Source organism: Arachis ipaensis, chromosome B10, assembly GCF_059453495.1.
Source record: "Arachis ipaensis isolate K30076 ecotype BB chromosome B10, ASM5945349v1, whole genome shotgun sequence".
Taxonomy (NCBI): domain Eukaryota; kingdom Viridiplantae; phylum Streptophyta; class Magnoliopsida; order Fabales; family Fabaceae; genus Arachis; species Arachis ipaensis.
In genome coordinates this window covers 137,609,827-137,633,912 of record NC_142435.1, presented here as the reverse complement: position 1 = coordinate 137,633,912, position 24,086 = coordinate 137,609,827, and the positions used below count along the sequence as shown (strand labels likewise).

Genomic DNA, 24,086 nt, shown 5'->3' with positions numbered 1-24,086 from the left:
TCGGTACTTACTTAAATAATAATAAAAGGATAGCGTTCCCCTCCCAGCTCCCATCCAGCAAATTCCTCTAAAGCCAAACTAATAAATGCAATTTTAATATGTATCTTAGGATAGTATTATCTATTTTCAATAACTAATTAATTTTGGTCTTCTTCTTTAAATATAATTTAAATGGTTCATTCTTTCTTAACATTTTTAGAATAAAATAATTTTTTAGTAGTAATTAATTTTATAGTAATTCTCCCAATAATAATTGTTAAGTCAAAATTATCTTATATACTCTCAATTTTTTATTTTAAAAATTGATGAATTGATTGATTCTATTTTAAAATTTGAAAATTCTTAACATTAAAATGCATCGACTAACCATAAAAAATAGTATCGACTCTTTAAAATCAAATGTTGATCATTCTCTTTTTGGTAAAAAAATTATAATAACAAAAGGTTGAAAAATATCAAATTTGAAAAATGTAACAGCCCAGACCACCCGCTAGCACGATATTGTCCGCTTTGGCACACAAGGCCTCACGGTTTTGCCTTTGACGATAGGGATGATGGCCAAAGCCCCCCACACTCTCTCGTCAAAACGCGTCATGCTAGGGAGAGGTATCCACACCCTTATAAGGCATGCTTCGTTCCCCTCTCCAACCGATGTGGGCCTTACAATCCACCCCCCTAAGGGAGTCCAGCGCCCTCGCTGGCACATCGATCCGGGTTCTGGCTCTGATACCATCTGTAACAGCCCAGACCACCCGCTAGCACGATATTGTCCGCTTTGGCACACAAGGCCTCACGGTTTTGCCTTTGACGATAGGGATGATGGCCAAAGCCCCCCACACTCTCTCGTCAAAACGCGTCATGCTAGAGAGAGGTATCCACACCCTTATAAGGCATGCTTCGTTCCCCTCTCCAACCGATGTGGGCCTTACAATCCACTATGGTATCAGAGCAGTTCGTCCTCGTGAGCCTGAGGGATGGAACTGCTTATGCTTCAATGCATACTCTAAGTCTGTGCCTGTGCTAGTTAGGGTATCTAACCGATACATCTAGCATGAAGTCCATGAGCGTACTTTTGGTACTTTGAAGCACTATACTTCCGATATTGAGACTGATCAACTTGATATCGATTGTTTGGTGTATATAGGAACCAGATGGCGCCTCGTGGACCTGGTCGGGGACGTGAGAGAGATCGTACTAGTACTCAGGAACCGGAAATCAACCCGAATAACCCGGTAAACTTTATGGCGGTGTTGGAGAATATGGCTGCTACTATGCAGGCCACTGCGGAGGCTCTTGGGCAACAGATAAATAATAATGGCAATGGCGGAAGTGGAGCTCAGGGCCCGATGACACTGGCAACTTTCTTAAAGGTTAATCCACCTAAGTTCAAGGGAACCACTAATCCGACTGAAGCTGACACCTGGTTTCAGGCCATGGAGCGAGCACTGCAAGCGCAGTTGGTGCCTGAAGAACAGTGTGTTGAATTTGCTACCTATCTGCTCACGGGGGAAGCATCGCATTGGTGGCAAGGGGTCTGACGTCTCCTGCAGCAGGGGAATGATCCTATCACCTGGGGTACCTTCCAAGTGGAATTTTATAAGAAGTACTTCCCGAATTCTGCTAGAACGGTCAAGAAACTTGAATTACTGCAACTGAAGCAGGGTACAATGTCCGTATCTGAGTATACGGATAAATTTGAGGAGTTATTCAGGTTTTCTCGTATGTGTCAAGGAACCCCGGGAGACTTCGAGGAATGGAAGTGTATTAAGTATGAGGGAGGACTTCGAAGTGAAATCCTGAGATCCGTTGGACCGATGGAGATTAGGGTCTTCTCCGAACTTGTGAACAAGAGCCATATTGCTGAAGAATGTGTGAGGAAGGCTGTTGAGACGAAGAATGACCGTCAGGAGTCCCACCGCAGAGAGCACAATCAGGAATACCCAACAAGGGGTCAAGAGTTTAAGAGAAGAGGATACCCACAACGTCTTCCCCAAAGGCGAAATGACCTTGCGACAAATAAGAATTCCCAAGGAAAAGGTAGGGAAAAGCAAATAGTGGTTGTTTCAGATGTTTTGAGCTGTCAGAGATGTGGAGGTCATCACCCAAATAGACCGTGTCGTTATGGTTCGGGTTTGTGTTACAATTGCGGAAAGCTAGGACATTTGGTCAGAGATTGCCCACATCGGAAGGACCGGGAGACTGCCAAGTCTGATTTTCGTACCTGAGGTAATAAGAAAACTGATAACTCAATTCTTTACCACTTTAGATAATGCTGAAGGCTGGTATTCACTCATAATACATGGTCGAATGAAAAATTATGATCTGTTCTAGATAACCCTAAGTTATCTTAATAGAAGGTTTGGTGAGCATAAGTGATTAGGTAGGCCTTTAATGGAAAGCAACCTCAGAGTGGAATGACTGGTGGGCGATGTCAAAGCCATCATCCGGGAACTCCGTGTCGAGGTAGATTGGAACTTTTCTATGGTTGTAGAGGAGTTGGACACGTGTCCTGGAAATGTCCTAAGAAGGTCAATCGGAATACTACCAAGGGCCAACAACAAGGTCGTGTGTTCACTACAACAACGGGTGATACCGTTAGATCCGACGGTTTGGGAATTGGTAAGCGAAAGATCGGTAACAACGTGTTAAAAGTACGATTAAGTTGGTATGTGGTTTTGGCTATCATAGATAGAAATCTAGTGAATGCCAGTCATGCTAAGTTGTGGTTGTGAGGAAGTAAGTGATAGAACTCGTACTAGACGAGAGATCAGAATAAAGCAGCGGAAACTTGTGGAAGCAGTAACACAGGATAGCTACGAATAAGAGCTGTAAAAGTTTACTATAGTATCTTATGTTTGAATACTAGAAGGGTTAAGCGGGTTACTGCAAGTAATGATCCCCAATAGTTGGAATTGATTGCGGCTGCGAGCTTTGATGGTTCTAAAGCGGATGAGGAAATTATCATTGATGCATAATTGGATTTAGATGATGAGAGAGTGCAAGTTGTCGTGTTTGAGAGATGAGTACCATGATGTTTGGTCATAGTGACCTTGGAATTAGATTGAGATTTATAATGATTGGTTTTGAAAGACGAATGTGAAAACCACTAAATTGGAATGCTGATGCGGTACTGAGATTGGTTTAAGGAAACCCGTGACGGGTGGTAAACTCCAATTTTTGGGGAGGTACTGTTGAAAATTTTTCCCAAGAAATTGAAAGAGCGTTGGTTATGGTTTTGAGGATGATTTTTGATATGAGTAACGTTAACAAAAGAGATGTGTCTCGAATGCTTTTATAGATTATTAAAGGAAAGCAGATTCTTATAATTTTGTTAAATTGTTATGTCAAACTCATTTGCTTTCCAGAAATGAAAGGGTTTTTGATTGATGAGTCGGAGGCTTTATAACAGCAAGTCATGTGGAAATTCGAGGGTTTGAGAATAAGAAAGTAAGTTTGGAGTTTATGCTTGGAGTTGAGCTGTGATTAGTGGTAATTGGCTTGGCAGAGAGAGAGAGGATAGTGATGGAGTATCATTAAGGTGTGGTGATGATCTTTGATTGATTATAGTGATGGGGGAAGATGGCTGTGATTAACGACGATGGTAATATTATTGATGACATGATTTGAGATTTAATAGGGTGAGTTGATGAGACGATAAAAGTAAGGAACGAGACTGTTGGTTGGCATTGGACAAATGACCGAGAACCTCGAATATAGAGAAATCAGAGCGCGGCAACGGAAGCGCGCAGAATAAAAGGACCTTGGGACTGTTATGCGTTGGATATAGAGGCAGACTACGCTCGCGTACTCGCAGTGATGGATGAAATTTTCGAGGGCGAAAATTTCTGTTAGGGGGGTAGAATGTAATACCCGGTCTAACCGAAATTAATTAAATAATAAGTTAAATAAGAGCGAATATGGTTGGAAGATTTGGCAATTGGAATTTGATAATTCAAATATGATATTTGGATTCAGTGAATTTTTTCGAGTCGGAAAACATAGTTTTCTGCGTAAAAGCGCGCAGTGGAATTTTGACCGGCAGTACCGGCTGAGATCTGTCTGGTACTACAGCTGAGAAAATTGATTATGGGTAAATAAGATTAATAAATGAGGAACTATAATTAGGGAAGGTAGAAATATTTAAAGTGCAATTTAGAGCGCTAATCTTAAAGGTTTTGGCCCAAAATTGGGTCAATGGGCAAAAATAAGTGAACCGGGCCTAAGTGGGCCCAAGACCCAATATATATAAACATTAATTATGAGTATTTCAGCTCATTTTGCCCTAAAGAAGGGGTGTTGGGCGCTGAAATTGGGAAGAGAGAAGAGAAGAGAGAAAACCTAACTCTCTTTGATCTTCAAACCACCATAACTTGAGCTACGGAGCTCCGATTGACGAGCCGTTTGCGGCCACGCGTCGCTCTTCTCATCCTCTACAATTCTATCTAAGTTTTGTGGTGAGTATTCCATTCATCTCTGCCCAGTTTTCGAAATTCCCCACTGTTACACGTTTTTGGGTAATTAGTGTTGAAATCTTGTGATTTTGGGTGTTTAGGGATACTCCAACATGGATTCTAAGTGGGTTCTATCCCTACTTTATATGGGCTGAGGTAAGAAGTGCTCAAACCCTTGTGACTTGTCATTTTTATGAGCCCTAGGTTGATGTATGTATGTGATATTGGTTATGTTAGTGTATTTGGTGATGTTGGTGCACAATTGGGAGATTGGTATTGCTTGAGGAGCTTTGGTGAGGCTTGGAGCTAAGGTTGGTGAAGACTTCCAAAGAAGAGGATCAATTGGTTTGGCTACAAGAGGTACGGTTTAAGTTTCATTTAAGTACCGTGTGTTGTGATGAGAATTCCTAGGCTAGATGCCCCTAGGATTAAGTTTGGATTGTGTAAATGGTTGGTGCTAATATGCATAGTTGGTATGTAATGTGAATTAATGATTTGGGTTGAGAATTGTGTGGCCTTGTATGCTTGGTGTATTGAGAATTTGATGTACTGGGTAATGAGTATTGATTTGTGGTTTATGCATTTAAATTATGATATTGGGCCGGAGGCTGTGGATTTTGGGCCGGAGGCCGAAAAAAGGTAAGAAAGGTAAGTTGATGTGTGCATTGTATGATGACACAAGTGATTGGATGAATTTCAGATAATGAATATATGAATGATTGGGTTGGTTATTGAATAATAAGGTTTGAGGAGTTGAGGTATGGGATTTGGTAAATTTGGGTGCAATTATATAGATGAGGTATGTTGGTTTTGGTTGAGATATATTATATGGTCATATATGTGATTATGATTATTGATGCCTTGATGGTATGATGATGCATTAGAGATATGTTTGTCGTGATATATGCTTGAGGAATGATTAAGGTTGATTTGTGGGTAAAGCCACGTGATAGTGAGTACGATATTGATTATGTATAATGATGGTTGATTGGAAATAGTGTTGTTGAAATTTGGCATGAGAAAGAGTATATGATATGTAAATGTGTTTGAGTTTGAGAAAGTGTCAACGTGCGAGTTGAGGAGGCTTGATGTTGATTTTGGTATATTTTGATTGATTTCAAAGAAAAGGCTGAAATTGGCATGTTTTGATTGATTTTGAAAAGAGTTGAAAATGACTTGTTTTGAAAATGGCACTTTGTGGTTTTGTATGGAAACATGGTTTTGGGGCATACTTTGACGGGACATAACCTGGACTACGGATCTCTGTTTTCTGCCAAATCTGTTTAGAAATGAAATTGGATCCGGGATGTCCATGCCGTTCGAAGGACGGGTGAAAAACAATTTAAAATGAGAGAGTTATGTCCGTCGGAAGATTGGGGGTTGAATCTATAAATTCTGCAGCTTTTAACTTAGAAAATTTTTAGCAGAACGACCCTACGCGCGTAGGCGCACCTGGCGCGTGCGCGCCGTTCTTCCAGAAAGCACCATCCACGCGTGCACGTGGTGTGCGTGGGCGCGTTGATGCGCTGTACCAAATGCCCAGCTATTTTCCAGAGAGTTGTGCCAGGGTCGTGCCAGTTTTGTGCCTGGGCGCAAGAGCACCCACGCGTACGCGTGGCTGACGCTTGCGCGCCGTTTGGATATTTTTCAACCCGCGCGTTCGCGCGTATGACGCTTGAGCGTCGATGAGTTTTTGGCCATCCACGCGTGCGCGTGGAGTGCGCGTACGCGTGGCCCTATTTTCATGCCAAAGTTGATTTTTGAGTTTTTAAAGCCAAACCTCATACTTTTAAGCCTCCGATCTCACTCCTTATGTATCAAATCATTATGGTATGCCTAGCAATGAGGAAGGAGCTAGGGGATGTGGTAACTTGCGAGTGAAGCAAGGGAAAAGGTTATGATCAATGATGATCAGATATGATTATATGAGATATGGAGGATGGCGGTGGAAGTACCGTGTATGCCATGAGCCGAAGGGCTATATTTATTGATAAATGGTTGGTTCTTGATTGGACCTATTGTAAGGCCCACATCGGTTGGAGAGGGGAACGAAGCATGCCTTATAAGGGTGTGGATACCTCTCCCTAGCATGACGCGTTTTGACGAGTGAGTGTGGGGGGCTTTGGCTATTATCCCTATCGTCAAAGGCAAAACCGTGAGGCCTTGTGTGCCAAAGCGGACAATATCGTGCTAGCGGGTGGTCTGGGCTGTTACAGATGGTATCAGAGCCAGAACCCGGATCGATGTGCCAGCGACGGCGCTGGGCTCCCTTAGGGGGGTGGATTGTTAGGCCCAAATCGGTTGGAGAGGGGAACGAAGCATGCCTTATAAGGGTGTGGATACCTCTCCCTAGCATGACGCGTTTTGACGAGTGTGGGGGGCTTTGGCTATCATCCCTATCGTCAAAGGCAAAACCGTGAGGCCTTGTGTGCCAAAGCGGACAATATCGTGCTAGCGGGTGGTCTGGGATGTTACAAAAAATGTTTGTATGTTCTCAAATTTTGATTTTAAACATTATTGATACATTTATAATATTCTAAAATTTAAAAAATTGAAGAGTTTGTGATGATCACAAATTTATATAATCCTTTCACATTGGAAATAACTTCTTATCACATTATAAAATAATAGCAAATTAGATAGTCATATTAGCATCTCATTAAATGGGTCATATGATCCGTCCAAATTTTGTGAAGGTCAGTGACTTAAAAGTATTTTTCAATAGTTAGAGACGAAAATATCCGTGGGACAAAAGGTCAGGGACCTATTTGTGCTTTTCTCTAAATTTTTATCATCTTTCCATAAAAAAAGAAACCTCAACGTGATATGGTTTTTCTATATAAGTAGATGATACATTTTAAAATTTAAGAGAACCCTTTTTCAAAAGATATTCTTTTTTAAAAAATGTTGGTGTCGACCGTAAAGTTTCATCTAGTCCAAATCCAATTGGTAATAGAAGTCCTCCTCTTGCAAGATATTCTTTTTTAAAAAATATAGGTCTTGATCGTATCATTCTAGTTGGTCTAAACCCAAATGGACCTCCTCTAAAAAATACTTTTTCCAAAAATATAGGTTTCGACCATATCGTTCCAGTTGATCCAAATTCAGTCCATAATGAAGTGTCAGCACTGTCAAATCCAAACGGACCTACTCCCAAAAAATGCTATTTCTAAAAAATTATAGGTCTCAACCGTATCGTTTCAATTAGTCCAAACCCAGTTCATAATGAAGTGCCAGTGCTGCCAATCCCAAATGGACCTCTTCCCAGAAAATACTCTTTCTCAAAAATTATATATAGGTCTCAACTGTATCGTTCCAATTGAACCAAATCCAGTACATAATGAAGTGTCGACGCTACCAAACCCAAATGGACCTCCTCCCAGAAAATACTCTTTCTCAAAAACTATAGGTCTCGACCGTATCGTTCCAGTTGGTCCAAACCCAATCTATAATGAAGTGCCGGCGCTGCCAAATCCAAATGGACCTCTTCCCAAAAAATACTCTTTCTCAAAGATTATAGGTCTCGACCGTGTCGTTCCAGTTAGTCCAAATCTAATCCATAATGAAGTGCCAGTGCTGCTAAACCCAAATGAACCTCCTCTCAAAAAATATTCTTTCTCAAAAATTATAGACCTCGACTGTGTCATTCTAGTTGGTCCAAACCCAATTCATAATGACGTGCCGACGCTGCCAAATCCAAATGGACCTCTTCCCAAAAAATAAACTTTTTCAAAAGATATAGGTCTCAACCATGATATTCCATCTGGTCTAAATCGAATTGATAATCCAGCACCGAAAAGTTATTCTCTAGAAACATAAATCATGACCATAATATTTCCGATAGTCCAAATCCAATTAGTAATAAGACACCGGCAATAGTGGAAGGTCTTCCTTTCAGGAACACGTCGATCACCACTATATATAGTTGAATAATGTTCACTGTAAGTATAATGCAATTATGCACGTTTATTAATAAATTTCAAGGTTATATTTTATTCGCATTTGTCTTACATTTTAGTTTTAATATATCGTTATGATCGAGTATGAGACTTTAATTTATTGTTGTTCTTATATATATTGTATGATTATTTTATATTTCACATATTAAAACAACAAACTGGATCTAAAACAAACCACCATTTAATTTGTATGCCAAAAACAGGTTTAATAAGGTAAGATCAGTTTCACGTATATATAACTATAACAATAGAACCAAAAAAATCTTCATGAATTTTATGCTTAATTTATTTCTTAAAACTCGTTCTCTTCTTTAATCATACGTATATATAGTACTACTACTCATATAATCGGTATTTACTTAAATAATAATAATAATAATAATAATACGAAATAATAATAACGAGAGTCTGAATTTCAAAAACTAGGGTATATATGATGAATTTATAAAGAATAAAATATTTATTAACAAAAATCTTCATTGAAAAAAAAAACTCTACAAAGAACATTTTAAACTCTACAAAGAGGATTCTGTTTTATTAAAATATTGCGATCAATATCCTTAAAATTAAGTTTACATTCATGCACTTCTGAGTGCCTATATATATTTTATTTTCACAAAACGAATCTCCATGTAACACCTTCACTACTAGAATGTCACACTTCCGGCTGCACCATTTTGATAGCAAGAAGTATTATGACTACTTTACATACTAAATATTTAAATAGGAGCCTGTCACTCGACACTGTATCGCTGCGTTCTTTGAAAACCGGAAAATAAATACTTTATACAAGCAGGCATAGATTCATATACAAGACTCCTTACATAATATCTTATAATATAATATACATATAAAACATACAACTCCTATCCCTCTTACAAACTAATTATAACAAAGACGAGGGAAGAAAATAATCTAATTCATACAACATATGAAACCAAACGCAGTTTAACTCTTCTTAATGCTTCTTCATCCGGTTCCTGAAAATGTAAAGCTGTAGGAGGTGAGAACCTAACCACATGGTCTCACCACGGAGTTTCAAAGTTGTCATAAGAAGATATTTAACAAGAAAATTATTTTCAAACTCAGTGATTATCATCACCTTATGAATCCTTTAAAAACCAGTAGGTAATCGTTCAAAACTTTTTCAAAGAAACAATGTTTAATCTAATTGAAATCCGAAACATTTCCTTTCTTATAAGAAAATCTCAATCAGAAACCAACCACGCAATCAAACAACACAATCATTAATTCAGCACCAAAGTTCATTCTCAAATGTAGCACGCCAGGACAAACACAGGCAAGACAGACAAGGAAAGCACAAGTATGTAGCAATTATAGCAAATAGTTCAAGTAGCAGTTAAGAACAGTTTAACAATTAAGCAAACCAAAACAAGTTCAAACCCAAGCAAAGCATACAAATGCATATGATGCATGCTTGTCCTATGGCTGATAAGGCTCATCTGTCGGTTATTCAGCCAACCCGACAAGTCTGAATTGTCCTTAGACTGTCCCCCGACGTACATCCCCAAGAGTCTATGCATAGCTTTTTCTCAAATAATCAATATTGCTCAATGAGGGTAACATTCCCGGGAATTTATATAGTGCCCGGTCACACTTACGTCGTAGGGTCAACAGAGTATCGAGTTTTCAACCTGGTACACGTGGTGGCAAGCCATGGTACTTTATCCAGGGAACCTCGTATCTCAGATAATTCAAAATCATAAGCCATATGAATAATTCAAAGATCATATCTCAACATTCTCAACATTCTCAACATCATAATCATTCGTCAATCCAAATCTCATTTCTAAATTCATTCAAAAACCATATTTCAAAGAAAATTCTCATCGTCCTTCTTTCCATTCCGTTCACTAACAATTCCCAATCCAAAACATAACTCTTCGTTTGATAAATGAGGTAATTTTAAATCATATAATACTTAAAACCCTTTTAAAATAACTACTTTAAATGAAACTTCTAATTTTATAAAATTTCGATAGCATCTCCTCTAAAACTTGGGTTCTGCCACCCTTTTCGGGTCCCATCCAAACATTTCTCAAACTTTTTTCTCAACCATTTCTAAATCTCATTCATTTTCCAAAATTCAACCAGTTCCAATATCAAATTGTTTTCAAAGCGAATCAGTGCCAATAATAAATCTCTTTTTAAAATCAAACCAGCTCAAATACTAAATCATTTATAAAGTCAGACTAACTCAAAATTAAACCGTTTTCAAAATTAATTCAGTTTCATATTCCAAATCATTTCCAAAGCCGATTCATTTACATTATCAAAAATAGCTTCAAAACCAAGAAAACCATTTTTCATAATAATCAACTAAATAACCTTTCAAACTAATTTCTTTTTAGCCATCACAAACTACTCAAGCAATCATGCAGTCAGTCATTCAGTCCAGCAAACAACCACATTTATAAGACAATCATAATCACAGACATATCTTTCTCACATTAATATCTACTTATAACAACTCTGTAATGTAAAATAGATATTAAGAAAAACCCTACCTCAATTTAGTCAAAGCTCAATAGTTAAACGCATCAATTCCTCTTCCGTTCATCACTTCTGTTTGGTTTATGATCCTGAGAGAGCAATTGCTTTACCAGCCAATATTATAGTCCCAGAATCTCCAACATTAGCAACATAGAGATGGTTATCAACCAAAACAGCGATTGAAGCAGTAGAGCCATGATAAACCCATAATTTAATGATATATTTTGTGCTTAATTTGAGTGATTTGTTCAATCCTTCACCCACTTATTCATATTAATTGCATGGTTTTACTTCTCCTTCCTTATTATGTGATGTATGTGAAAAACATGTTTCCTATGCTTTAAAATTAATTATTTTAATTACCTTTATTTCCATTCGATGCCGTGATTAGTGTGTTGAGTAGTTTCAGATCTTCTAAGGCAGGAATGACTCAAAGGATGGAAAGGAAACATACAAAAATGGAAGGAAAGCACAAAACGGTGTCCTTGAAGAAACTGGCATCCACGCGATTGCATGGACGACGCGATCGCGTGCCAAGAGCAAAGAAGCAGCGACGCGGCTGCATGATTGACGCGACCGCGCGACTTGAGCAAATCGCATACGACGCGGACGCGTGAACGACGCGACCGCGTGACAAGAAAAACTCCAGATGACGAGACCGCGTGACCCACGCGGACGCGTGACAGAGGCCACGCACCAGAAATTACAGGATACGCCCCCTGCGATTTCTGAAGCCCTTTTGGCCCAGATCCAAGTGCAGAAAACACAGATTGGAGGTTATAAAGTGGAGGAGTGCATACATTAAAGGGGAGCTCGCCAATTTAGTTACTTTCCATGATTTAGATTTAGTTTGGAGAGAGGTTCTCTCCTCTCTCTTTAGGATTAGGATTTAGATTTAGGATTTTTATTCGCTTTCAGGATTATCTCTTTTGGTCAGGTTCAATATTCCTTTTATTTACTTTTGCAAGTTACTTTATGAATCCTTTCATGTTACAGATCACTCTTTTATTAATGTTATTTGAGGTATTTCAGTTTAATATTGATTTCTTTTATTTATGCTATTGTTGCTTTTACTCTGAAGACATTTTTATTCCAGTAGATTTACTTCCCCTTTTGGTTTTGGTTAAGAAATCAGTAACTCAGGAGTTGTCAAACTCAAACACGATTGATAATTGTTATCTTGTTAATTGAATTAAACTTCAATAATCCCAATCTTTTCTTAGGAAATAAATAGGATCCGAAGATCAAACCAATTAATCCTTGACCTTCCTTTATATTAGTAAAGGCTAACGAAGTGGAATTAAGATTCAATTATTATCATCATTGATAAGGATAGCCAGGATAGGACCTCTAATTTCTCATACCTTGCCAAAAGTTTATTTATAGTCATTTATTTATTTCACTTGCTATTTAAATTACTTGTTCTTCATTTACTTTATTTGCTAATTAAACTATTCGCTATTCATTCTCAAAACCCCAAATTTACAATCTCCATAACCAATAATAAGAACATACTTCCCTGCAGTTCCTTGAGAAGACGACCCGAGGTTTGAATACTTCGGTTATCAATTTTTAAGGGGTTTGTTACTTGTGACAACCAAAATGTTTGTACGAAGGGATTTTTGTTTGTTTAGAAACTATATCTACAACGCGACTGTTTTATTAAAATTCTTTACTGGCAAAAATCCTAACGTCAAAATGGCGCCGTTGCCGGGGAACTGCTAACGTGTGCCTTATTATTGGTTATTGTACATATTTTTCTTTTACTTGTTTATTTATTTCTGTTTTTCCTTTTTAATTTTATTTGCTACTATGAACTCTCACTCCTCTCGCTTTGAGTTTGGTTCTAACTTTGCTGAAGGAAATAGAAGTTACAACAGGAATATGCATCAAGGTCAGACCAATCAAGGATGGATGGAGCCAAGAGGATCTAATCAACCCTTTAGGCGTCAACACCCTCCAAGATATCATGGGCAACGACCATTCTACAATGCATATCCAGCTGATAGATATGGTGGACAACCTTGTAACTACCAACAAGCCCCACCCCATGCCTATAGACCATCCTCTCAACATAACCTCAAACCACCACACTCACAAGCTTCTTTTCACCATTCACCACCGTATGATCCTTTCCTACCCCAGTTCCAATCCAATCACCCCCAAGCACCACCACTTCCCTATGTTTCATGTCCAAATCCATCACCCCGAGAATCAGAGGTTCGCCTCAAGGCAACAGTAGATAAACTTTAAACAACCATTCGGCAACTGGAGCAAGCAGTAATTCAATTAGCTTCTAGACGCACGAACATTCAAGGACCAACCACAGCCCCATGTGGACAATCTAATGAAGAGCGTAGCATGAAGGAAATATTAGAAACTCCAGTGGACAAGACAGAGCATGAATTCGTACTAGAACAAGTAGAAGAAGCTGTCATTGTACAAGAAGAAGAGTTGGTTGAAGATCTAGGAGATGCTGAACCTCCATGGAAATTCAGAGCTGAGGAGAACTCCGTCAAGGACATTACAGTTGATGCTAAGGAGGACAGTGCACAATCCCCAAGGCAAGTCGTTTATGAAGAACTAGACGGAATAACCCAGGACACAAATTCCCTTGATGATGATAGTCACAAGTCAAGCTCTCTTAGTAATGAACTTGCATCCGCAAGTGAATTCTCTGAGATCAAAGAATCTTCCCCAAGTGAATACGAAGATGACGCGGAGGTAGATTTCTCTCAACCTCCAATCTATGACTCAAGTGATGAGGAAGACATAGAAGACTTTGACCAGGACTCAGATGCATTTGAAGAACCTTACAAGGAAGTGGAGGAATTCACAGAAGAGCACAAGGGAGAAGAACTTACAGAACCACCAGAAATACCTACCCCAAGGCCATTACCGCCTAATACAAGCCTCAAGTGGGTACAATCCTTAACCTTTAACTTTACTTATTCACTTGAATATGGTTTACTTGAAACAGATGGCCAGCTTAGAGCTCTCTGCGGCTTTAAGAGTAAGAGGGAAATGGCTCGTGCTCAGAGCTGGTGCACAAGGTTCAATAAGGTTCCACGCTTCAACTTAAAGTGCACGGATTGGTATCAAGCTCAATTGAATGGATCTCGGAAAACGTTTGGTCAGTGTGGTGAGAATCTACTTTCTAAACCGCCCGGATGGAAAAATATGGATCAAGACAGAGGCGGATTTAAAAACAAGGCTTGGGATCATGGATTCTGTTCTGACATCCAACACCCCGGGAGCATAAGAATCTGTTTGAAGCTGCTCACAGGCTTTACGTGCCTAGTTTGGGATCCCGGAGGCCATTGGAATTACAAACATTGGTGGAGATTCCTGGATGAGTTCAAACACAAGCCACCATAACAGGAAGCTCATCAAATGTCCAACTTAAGGACTTTAACTAAAAGTGCTAGGTGGGAGACAACCCACCATGGTATGATCGTCCTTTTTTATTTTTATTTAGTTTTATTTGTTTTTGAGTTTTATTTTATTTCATTATATTGAACCTGGAGTTTTGCATAACATTCATATTAACACTGCATTCTGCATTTTTCATGCATAAAAAAAAAAGAGAAGCACGCACGTGACGCGGCAGCATCGCTGACGCGTCCGCGTCATGTGGGAAAAATGGCTCCCACGTGACCGCGTCACTCACGCGGCTGCGTGACCTGGAAATCGACGTACGAAGGGTGCATGACCGAAAGTTGTGCGAGAGTGGTGCTGGACTGGTGCTGACCGCACACGCCTTACCACGCGGACGCATGGCTCACGCGTCCGCGTCATATCCTTATGATGGCCACTCACGCGATCGCGTCAACCACGCGACCGCGTCACCCTGGATTTTGGAAATACTAAGTTTTGAACAGAGAGTTGTGCAACAACGAGGCTGCACTCGCGCCACTAGCACAAATCAAGTCACGCGATCGCGTGCCCCACGCGTCCGCGTCGCCTGACCTTATTGCGCACCACGCGACCGCGTCACCCACACGACCGCGTTGCCAGCGTCACACAACCTATCCAGATTAGTGCCAATTTTCTTATCTTTTCTTCTCTAATCCTAATTTCTTCTATTTTTTCTTCTTTCTTCTTTCTTTCTTACTTTATTTCCTTCCCTTCTCATTCTTCTTATCTTTTATTTTATTTTATTTATTTGCATACTTTCATTCATTGCATATTTTTATTTTTTTAAATTTATTATTTTACCATTGGTGTTCAAATGTTCTTATTCAACTGTTACATCTTTTCTGGTATTTTCTTGGTGCTTAATGAGTTGTTTAATTCTGATTGAGTAATATTATTTAAATCAATGCCAATCTTTTATATTTGTATTACTTTTGCATTGACATGAATTTATATTATCTCTCATTCCCCACTCTCTTCCCCATTGTTGTACATTTTGTACCACTGGCATGCCATGGCTTCTATTGTTTTCTCACTTGCATGTTGTAGCTACCATGTAATTGAGACCCTTATTATTTGGCATTAACCCACCCATACTGTATTTATTTTCCTATCTTTATTTCTGGGTTACTCTTCTTCCCTTTTTCTTTCGGGATGGCCACCCGGAAGAGAACCAGAAGACTTTTACATGGGGAAACAGGCAAGTCAATCTGCACATTCTATAGAGAAAAGTATCAGTTGAAGCCACCCGTCCACTTGCACATCTTAGCATGCACCGAGAACGGTGCAATCTTTAAGTGTGGGGAGGCCGATACCGATCTCCATGGGTTAGTACCTTTCTGTTTTAACACCAATGTTTAAATTTTCTTTGTTAAATTAGTTATTGCATTTGTATATTTGTTTGATTTTATGCATCTAGTTACTACTTGGTTAAAGTAATAAAATTCTTTTAAGACCCTATCTTTGAAAATTTTCACTAATTTAAATTGAAAAAAAAATTTATGTTAAAACTTGTTTGAAGTTGTATGTGGAACATGGTTTTTGAGCCAAAGAACACACAACCTGTGAGATTTTGAGCTTATTTATATGGTTACACTATTTAACCATAATATTTTTATTCTTGTGTGTTTTCTTCTCTATAATTGCAATCTTAGCTTTGTTCCATTCTATATGTCCAATATTTAGTGTATTTACATGCTTGCATATGATTGAGGCCATTATTTGATTTTAGCTCACTTATCCCAAATAAGCCTACCCTTTAAATCACCCTTGTCAGCCACCTTGAGCCTTTTAATCCCCATTTATTCTGTATTTTACCACATCACTAGCCTTAAGCAGAAAAACAATTAAATATCCCAATTGAATCTTTGGTTAGCTTAAGATAGGGATTGTGTAACAATTAAGTGTGGGAAAACTGTGGGAACATGGGTTAATAAGGGAATGTATCATGTTTTTAAATTATTTGAATATTGGGAATTTGGGAACCTGCTCATGAAAAACCAAAATAGAAAAATAATGGAGAATCCATGTGCATTGAAAAGTTATGTTTGCTTTTATGATTCAAAAAAAAAAAGGAAAATATATATAAAATATAAATAAATAAGGGGACGAAATTACCCCAATATTAAGTTTAATAAAAGATCAATGCACATGTGATAAAAATTAAAGAAAATTTGGTACATGAGTATGGGAATTATACAAAAGTGGGAATTATGGGTAGCTAGGCATGAATTTAAAAGTATATAGAGTATATGTATATTAGGTGAAAGCTTAGGTTAATTAAAGATTCATGTTATAGCTCACTTGACCATACATATATCCTTACCTTTACCTCAGCCCCATTACAACTTTGAAAAGACCTCATGATGTTTGCATTGGTACATTAAATATTTGTTGATTGGTTAGATGAAGAACAAGGTTTAGAAAGCATGATTAAAGAAGAGTAGAGTGATTGACCCTAGACACTTGAGAGACTAGAGTGATATACACTACCAGTAAAGGTTCAGTGCTTAATTCTATGTTCTCTGTTTTCATTTGCTATCTTCTTACAAGTTTACTTGTCTCTTATTGTATAATTTGAATTAGTGAAATCTGATTTATGTTTGCCTTGGAGAACTTATTTGCTTTTAACTAAGTAGGTAGAAACATTTTTTGCATGACTCATTTAGGTAGTTGCATTTAGAATAGGTTGATAAACCCATATTTTATGATATATTTTGTGCTTAATTTGAGTGATTTGTTCAATCCTTCACCCACTTATTCATATTAATTGCATGGTTTTACTTCTCCTTCCTTATTATGTGATGTATGTGAAAAACATGTTTCCTATGTTTTAAAATTAATTATTTTAATTACCTTTATTTCCATTCGATGCCGTGATTAGTGTGTTGAGTAGTTTCAAATCTTCTAAGGCAGGAATGACTCAAAGGATGGAAAGGAAACATACAAAAACGGAAGGAAAGCATAAAACGGAGTCCTTGAAGAAACTGGCATCCACGCGATCGCATGGACGACGCGATCGTGTGCCAAGAGCAAAGAAGCAGCGACGCGGCCGCATGACTGACGCGACCGCGCGATTTGAGCAAATCGCATACGACGCGGACGCGTGAACGACGCGACCGCGTGACAAGAAAAACTCCAGATGACGAGACCGCGTGACCCACGCGGACGCGTGACAGAGGCCACGCACCAGAAATTACAGGATACACCCCTAGCGATTTCTGAAGCCCTTTTGGCCCAGATCCAAGTGCAGAAAACACAGATTGGAGGTTATAAAGTGGAGGAATGCATACATTAAAGGGGAGCTCGCCAATTTAGTTACTTTCCATGATTTAGATTTAGTTTGGAGAGAGGTTCTCTCCTCTCTCTTTAGGATTAGGATTTTTATTCGCTTTCAGGATTATCTCTTTTGGTCAGGTTCAATATTCCTTTTATTTACTTTTGTAGGTTACTTTATGAATCCTTTCATGTTACAGATCACTCTTTTATTAATGTTATTTGAGGTATTTCAGTTTAATATTGATTTCTTTTATTTATGCTATTGTTGCTTTTACTCTGAAGACATTTTTATTCCAGTAGATTTACTTCCCCTTTTGGTTTTGGTTAAGAAATTAGTAACTCAGGAGTTGTCAAACTCAAACACGATTGATAATTGTTATCTTGTTAATTGAATTGAACTTCAATAATCCCAATCTTTTCTTAGGAAATAAATAGGATCCGAAGATCAAACCAATTAATCCCTTGACCTTCCTTTATATTAGTAAAGGCTAACGAAGTGGAATTAAGATTCAATTATTATCATCATTGATAAGGATAGCCAGGATAGGACCTCTAATTTCTCATACCTTGCCAAAAGTTTATTCATAGTCATTTATTTATTTCACTTGCTATTTAAATTACTTGTTCTTCATTTACTTTATTTGCTAATTAAACTATTCGCTCTTCATTCTCAAAACCCCAAATTTACAATCTCCATAACCAACAATAAGAACATACTTTCCTGCAGTTCCTTGAGAAGATGACCCGAGGTTTGAATACTTCGGTTATCAATTTTTAAGGGGTTTGTTACTTGTGACAACCAAAACGTTTGTACGAAGGGATTTTTGTTGGTTTAGAAACTATATCTACAACGCGACGGTTTTATTAAAATTCTTTACTGGCAAAAATCCTAACGTCAAACCATCATCCCGGAAAGTGTCTTTTTCAGAATCTAGAAATTGAGAATCAGTCCCTTGATACGTTTCACTTATAGCCAATTTGGCACTAGTAAAGAAAATTTGGATGCTTCATGAGATTATCAAAGAGATGCTCTTTCAAATACTCTGCAGCACCAGAACTACCATGACCATCAAATATTCCAAATAAGCATACTGAATGACCTGCAATCTTCAATGTTTTAATATCATAAAATCCTCCATCGTTACTCTCTTCAATCTGAAGCTTGAATACCACGGCTAAGCCTTCCATCCTCACTTTTCCACCCTCCACTTGCAAACCGGCCATCATCATCTTTTTCTGGCATCATATTCACATGGGAACCAACACTTCTTGACACAGAACCCGTATCCACCATCATCACTGTGAATGTCTTAAATTGACGAATAAAAATTACTAGGGGCAGCTTGCAAACTCCTCTTAGTGTTGTTTATTCTCACTTGTTTGGAAAAGGTTCCAGCCTGAACAACCAAAGGCTTACACGATTGCTGCATACCATCTAACCGACCAATCCAAAAGACATGGGTTCCGGTGGAAGTTTTCGGCAACCACACCCGCAGCAGCACAGCTTCCAACAGAAACAAGTAGAGCGATAGTAACCTTTGAGCAACTCTGATGAGCTTCATAGCGGTGGTAAGAAAGGCGGTCCCGACGGCCAGAGGCTCCAACAGCGGTGGTGAGATTTGGCGGCAGTGACGTAAACATCGTCTCCTTCCTCACGTCGCACTCCTCCTCCATCAGTCTCCTCTCTTCGGGCACTCTCTGTCCTCGGCTCCACCATGGATGGCGGTGACTCTGCTTGCGGTGAGGACGACGATGGTGACCTCAGCAGTGGCAGCGGCGGCAAGATGCAACGGCAACGGTGGCTTCTCCCCTGTGCGCGCTCTGCTCCTCCCTTACATGGCTCTGGTTCGCGCTCCTCTTCCTCTGACGACGACACACAACGGCACGGACGCATCTGCGGCGGCGACAGCCTCAGCCGCGACGAAGAGCGGTGGAACAGCCCACTAGCTCCGGTGCGTCTTCCCCCTTCCACCGGCACTCTTCCCCTCTTTCTCTCTGTTTTCTCAGATTTCACTCTCTCTTATCTGCTTTCCCTGTTTCCATTTCCATTCTCTTTTTCTTTTTGTTTATTCTGAAGCTGTGTTTCTTTAAAGAAAATGGGGTATGGCTAGGGGTGTACACGGCCCGGGCCGGTCCGAAGACCCGGCCCGGCCCCAAACACTTTAGGGGCTAATTTAGTGTGATTTCATCGGGTCTAGGGCCGGGTAAGGGTCTCAAAAATAGACCCGGTCATTATTTCGGGTCGGGTCCGGGCCATAGCTTGGGTCACCCGAATTCGGTCTGGTGGCCCGGTCATCATACACAATTAATATTTTGTGTTATTAGTGATGGATGATGGCTATTCTTATGTGGAATTTAAATATTGTAAACCTTAATATTTTGTGTTATTAGTCATTATAAGATTATAAGTAAATGTTTTATGTTTAAAATGCATAAGACTTTAGACTAATGCATAATATTGTGTTATTTGTATTGATTTAAATATTTGGTATTTTTAGACAATATTAGTATTGATTATGGTTATGCTTTAATTTTAGAGAATGGTTGGTTTTTGTTATATTTTTGGAAAAACTACCAAACGTACCCTTGAAATTTATGAACGCTGAGAAAAGTACCCATAAATTAAGGAAATTAACGATGTATCTATGGAAAATGGATTTCGTATGACAAAAGTATCCAAACCCTAATTTTTTTGTTGATTTTTTAATAAAATTTTCAAACTATCCCCACTCTCAACTTCAACTCACTTTTTCAACTTTCCATAACCCAACCTGTACCTTTAAAACCTTTGTCATGGTCTCATGGAGTCCAAAACTACTCCTATAATAGACCAGGCCAAAATCAATGATAGTGGTGGTGGTAGAGGACTTCGACTGATTCTTGGCAAATAAATTTAGTATGGTGAGCTCTTTTCTATTTTTTTCGCCAATCCTTTCACACAAAGAAAGCCCTCAAATTAAGAAAAAAAAGGAGAAAACAACTGAAACGATTAAAAACTGTTCCTTTATGATTCTTTCTCTGATTCTTCATCGGTATTGATTGATTCTTTTGTTAATCTCGGCGCTGCAATCCTCTATTGCATTACTATCCAAAATTTCCACCATAAAAGGTTCATTTCGTCTGTTGTAGGAGTAGTTTTGGATTCCATGACAAGGGTTTTAAAGGTACAGGTTGGGTTATGGAAAGTTGAAAAAGTGAGTTGAGGTTGAGAGTGGGGATAGTTTGAAAATTTTATTAAAAAATCAACAAAAAAGAAATTAGGGTTTGGATACTTTTGTCATACGAAATCCATCTTCCATGGATACATCGTTAATTTCCTTAGTTTATGGGTATTTTTGTCAGTGTTCATAAATTTCATGGGTACTTTTGGTAGTTTTTCCAAAAATATAACAAAAACCAACCATTCTCTAAAATTAAAGCATAACCATAATCAATACTAATATTGTCTAAAAATACCAAATATTTAAATCAATACAAATAACACAATATTATGCATTAGTCTAAAGTCTTATGCATTTTAAACATAAAACATTTACTTATAATATTATAATGACTCATAACACAAAATATTAAGGTTTACAATATTTAAATTCCACATAAGAATAGCCATCATCCATCACTAATAACACAAAATATTAATTGTGTATGATGACCGGGCCACCAGACCGAATTCGGGTGACCCGAGCTATGGCCCGGACCCGACCCAAAATAATGACCAGGTCTATTTTTGAGACCCTTACCTGACCCTAGACCCGATGAAATCACACTAAATTAGCCTCTAAAGTGTTTGGGGCCGGGCCGGGTCTTCGGACCGGGCCGGGCCGTGTACACCCCTAGCCATACCCCCTTTTCTTTAAAGAAAAACAGCTTCAGAATAAACAAAAAGAAAAAAAGAACGGAAATGGAAACAGGGAAAGCAGGGAAGAGAGAGTGAAATCCGAGAAAACAGAGAGAAAGAGAGGGAAGAGTGCCGGTGGAAGGGGGAAGACGCACCGGAGCTAGTGGGCTGTTCCGCCGTTCTTTGTTGCGGCTGAGGCTGTTGTCACCGCAGATGCGTCTGTGCCGTTGTGTGTCGCCGTCAGAGGAAGAGGAGCGCGAACCAGAGCCATGCAAGGGAGGAGCAGAGCACGCACAGGGGAGAAGCCACCGTTGCCGTTGCATCTTGCCGCCGCTGCCATTGCTGAGGTCATAATCGTCGTCCTCACCGCAAGCAGAGTCACCGCCATCCATGGTGGAACCGAGGACAGAGAGTGCTCGAAGAGAGGAGACTGACGGAGGAGGAGTGCGACGTGAGGAAGGAGACAATGTTTACGTCACTGCCGCCAAATCTCACCACCGCTGCTGGAGCCTCTGGCCGTCGGGACCGCCTTTCTTACCACCGCTGATGAAGCTCATCGGAGTTACTCAAAGGTTACTATCGCTCTACTTGGTTCTGTTGGAAGCTACGTTGCTGCGGGTGTGGTTGCCGAAAACTGCCGCCGGAACCCATGTCTTCTGGATTGGTCGGTTAGATGGTATGCAGCAATCGTGTAAGCCTTTGGTTGTTCAAGCTGGAACCTTTTCTAAACAAGTGAGAATAAACAACACTAAGAGGAGTTTGCAAGCTGCCCCTAGTATTTTTTATTCGTCAATTTAAGACATTCACAGTGATGATGGTGGATACGGGTTCTGTGTCAAGAAGTGTTGGTTCCCTTGTGAATATGATGCCAGAAAGAGATGATGATGGCCGGTTTGCAGGTGGAGGGTGGAAAAGTGAGGATGGAAGGCTTAGCCGTGGTATTCAAGCTTCAGATGGAAGAGAGTAACGATGGAGAATTTTTATGATATTAAAATATTGAAGATTGGTGGTCATTCAATATGCTTATTTGGAATATTTGATGGTCATGGTAGTTCTGGTGCTGTAGAGTATTTGAAAGAGCATCTCTTTGATAATCTCATGAAGCATCCAAATTTTCTTTACTGGTGCCAAATTGGCTATAAGTGAAACGTATCAAGGGACTGATTCTCAATTTCTGGATTCTGAAAAAGACACTTTCCGGGATGATGGCTCTACTGCTTCAATCGCTGTTTTGGTTGATAACCATCTCTATGTTGCTAATGTTGGAGATTCTGGGACTATAATATTGGCTGGTAAAGCAATTGCTCTCTCAGGATCATAAACCAAACAGAAGTGATGAACGGAAGAGGAATTGATGCGTTTAACTATTGAGCTTTGACTAAATTGAGGTAGGGTTTTTCTTAATATCTATTTTACATTACAGAGTTGTTATAAATAGATATTAATGTGAGAAACATATGTCTGTGATTATGATTGTCTTATAAATGTGGTTGTTTGCTGGACTGAATGACTGACTGCATGATTGCTTGAGTAGTTTGTGATGGCTAAAAAGAAATTAGTTTGAAAGGTTATTTAGTTGATTATTATGAAAAATGGTTTTCTTGGTTTTGAAGCTATTTTTGATAATGTAAATGAATCGGCTTTGGAAATGATTTGGAATATGAAACTGAATTAATTTTGGAAACGGTTTAATTTTTAGTTAGTCTGACTTTATAAATGATTTAGTATTTGAGCTGGTTTGATTTTAAAAAGAGATTTATTATTGGCACTGATTCGCTTTGAAAACAATTTGATATTGGAACTGGTTGAATTTTGCAAAATGAATGAGATTTGGAAATGGTTGAGAAAAAAGTTTGAAAAATGTTTGGATGGGACCCGAAAAGGGTGGCAGAACCCAAGTTTTAGAGGAGATGCTATCGAAATTTTATAAAATTAGAAGTTTCATTTAAAGTAGTTATTTTAAAAGGGTTTTAAGTATTATATGATTTAAAATTACCTCATTTATCAAACGAAGAGTTATGTTTTGGATTGGGAATTGTTAGTGAATGGAATGGAAAGAAGGATGATGAGAATTTTCTTTGAAATATAGTTTTTAAATGAATTTGGAAATGAGATTTGGATTGACGAATGATTATGATGTTGAGAATGTTGAGAATGTTGAGATATGATCTTTGAATTATTCATATGGCTTATGATTTTGAATTATCTGAGATACGAGGTTCCCTGGATAAAGTACCATGGCTTGCCACCACATGTACCAGGTTGAAAACTCGATACTCTGTTGACCCTACGACGTAAGTGTGACCGGGCACTATATAAATTCCCGGGAATGTTACCCCCATTGAGCAATATTGATTATTTGAGAAAAAGCTATGCATAGAGTCTTGGAGATGTACGTCGGGGGACAGTCTAAGGATAATTCAGACTTGTCGGCCTGGCTGAATAACCGACAGATGAGCCTTATCAGCCATAGGACAAGCATGCATCATATGCATTTGTATGTTTTTCTTGGGTTTGAACTTGTTTTGGTTTGCCTAATTGTTAAACTGTTCTTAACTGCTACTTGAACTATTTGCTATAATTGCTACATACTTGTGCTTTTCTTGTCTGTCTTGCATGTGTTTGTCCTGG

At 38.9% G+C, this 24,086-nt stretch overlaps 2 pseudogenes; one reads left to right on the top strand and one right to left on the bottom strand.

Annotated features, from left to right (window-relative positions):
• Positions 1–10,971: 10,971 nt before the first annotated feature.
• LOC107622148 (putative protein phosphatase 2C 76) lies at positions 10,972–18,914 on the bottom strand (annotated as a pseudogene).
• Positions 18,915–22,160: 3,246 nt separating this feature from the next.
• Positions 22,161–22,810, top strand: LOC107622089 (putative protein phosphatase 2C 76 pseudogene; annotated as a pseudogene).
• Positions 22,811–24,086: the final 1,276 nt, after the last annotated feature.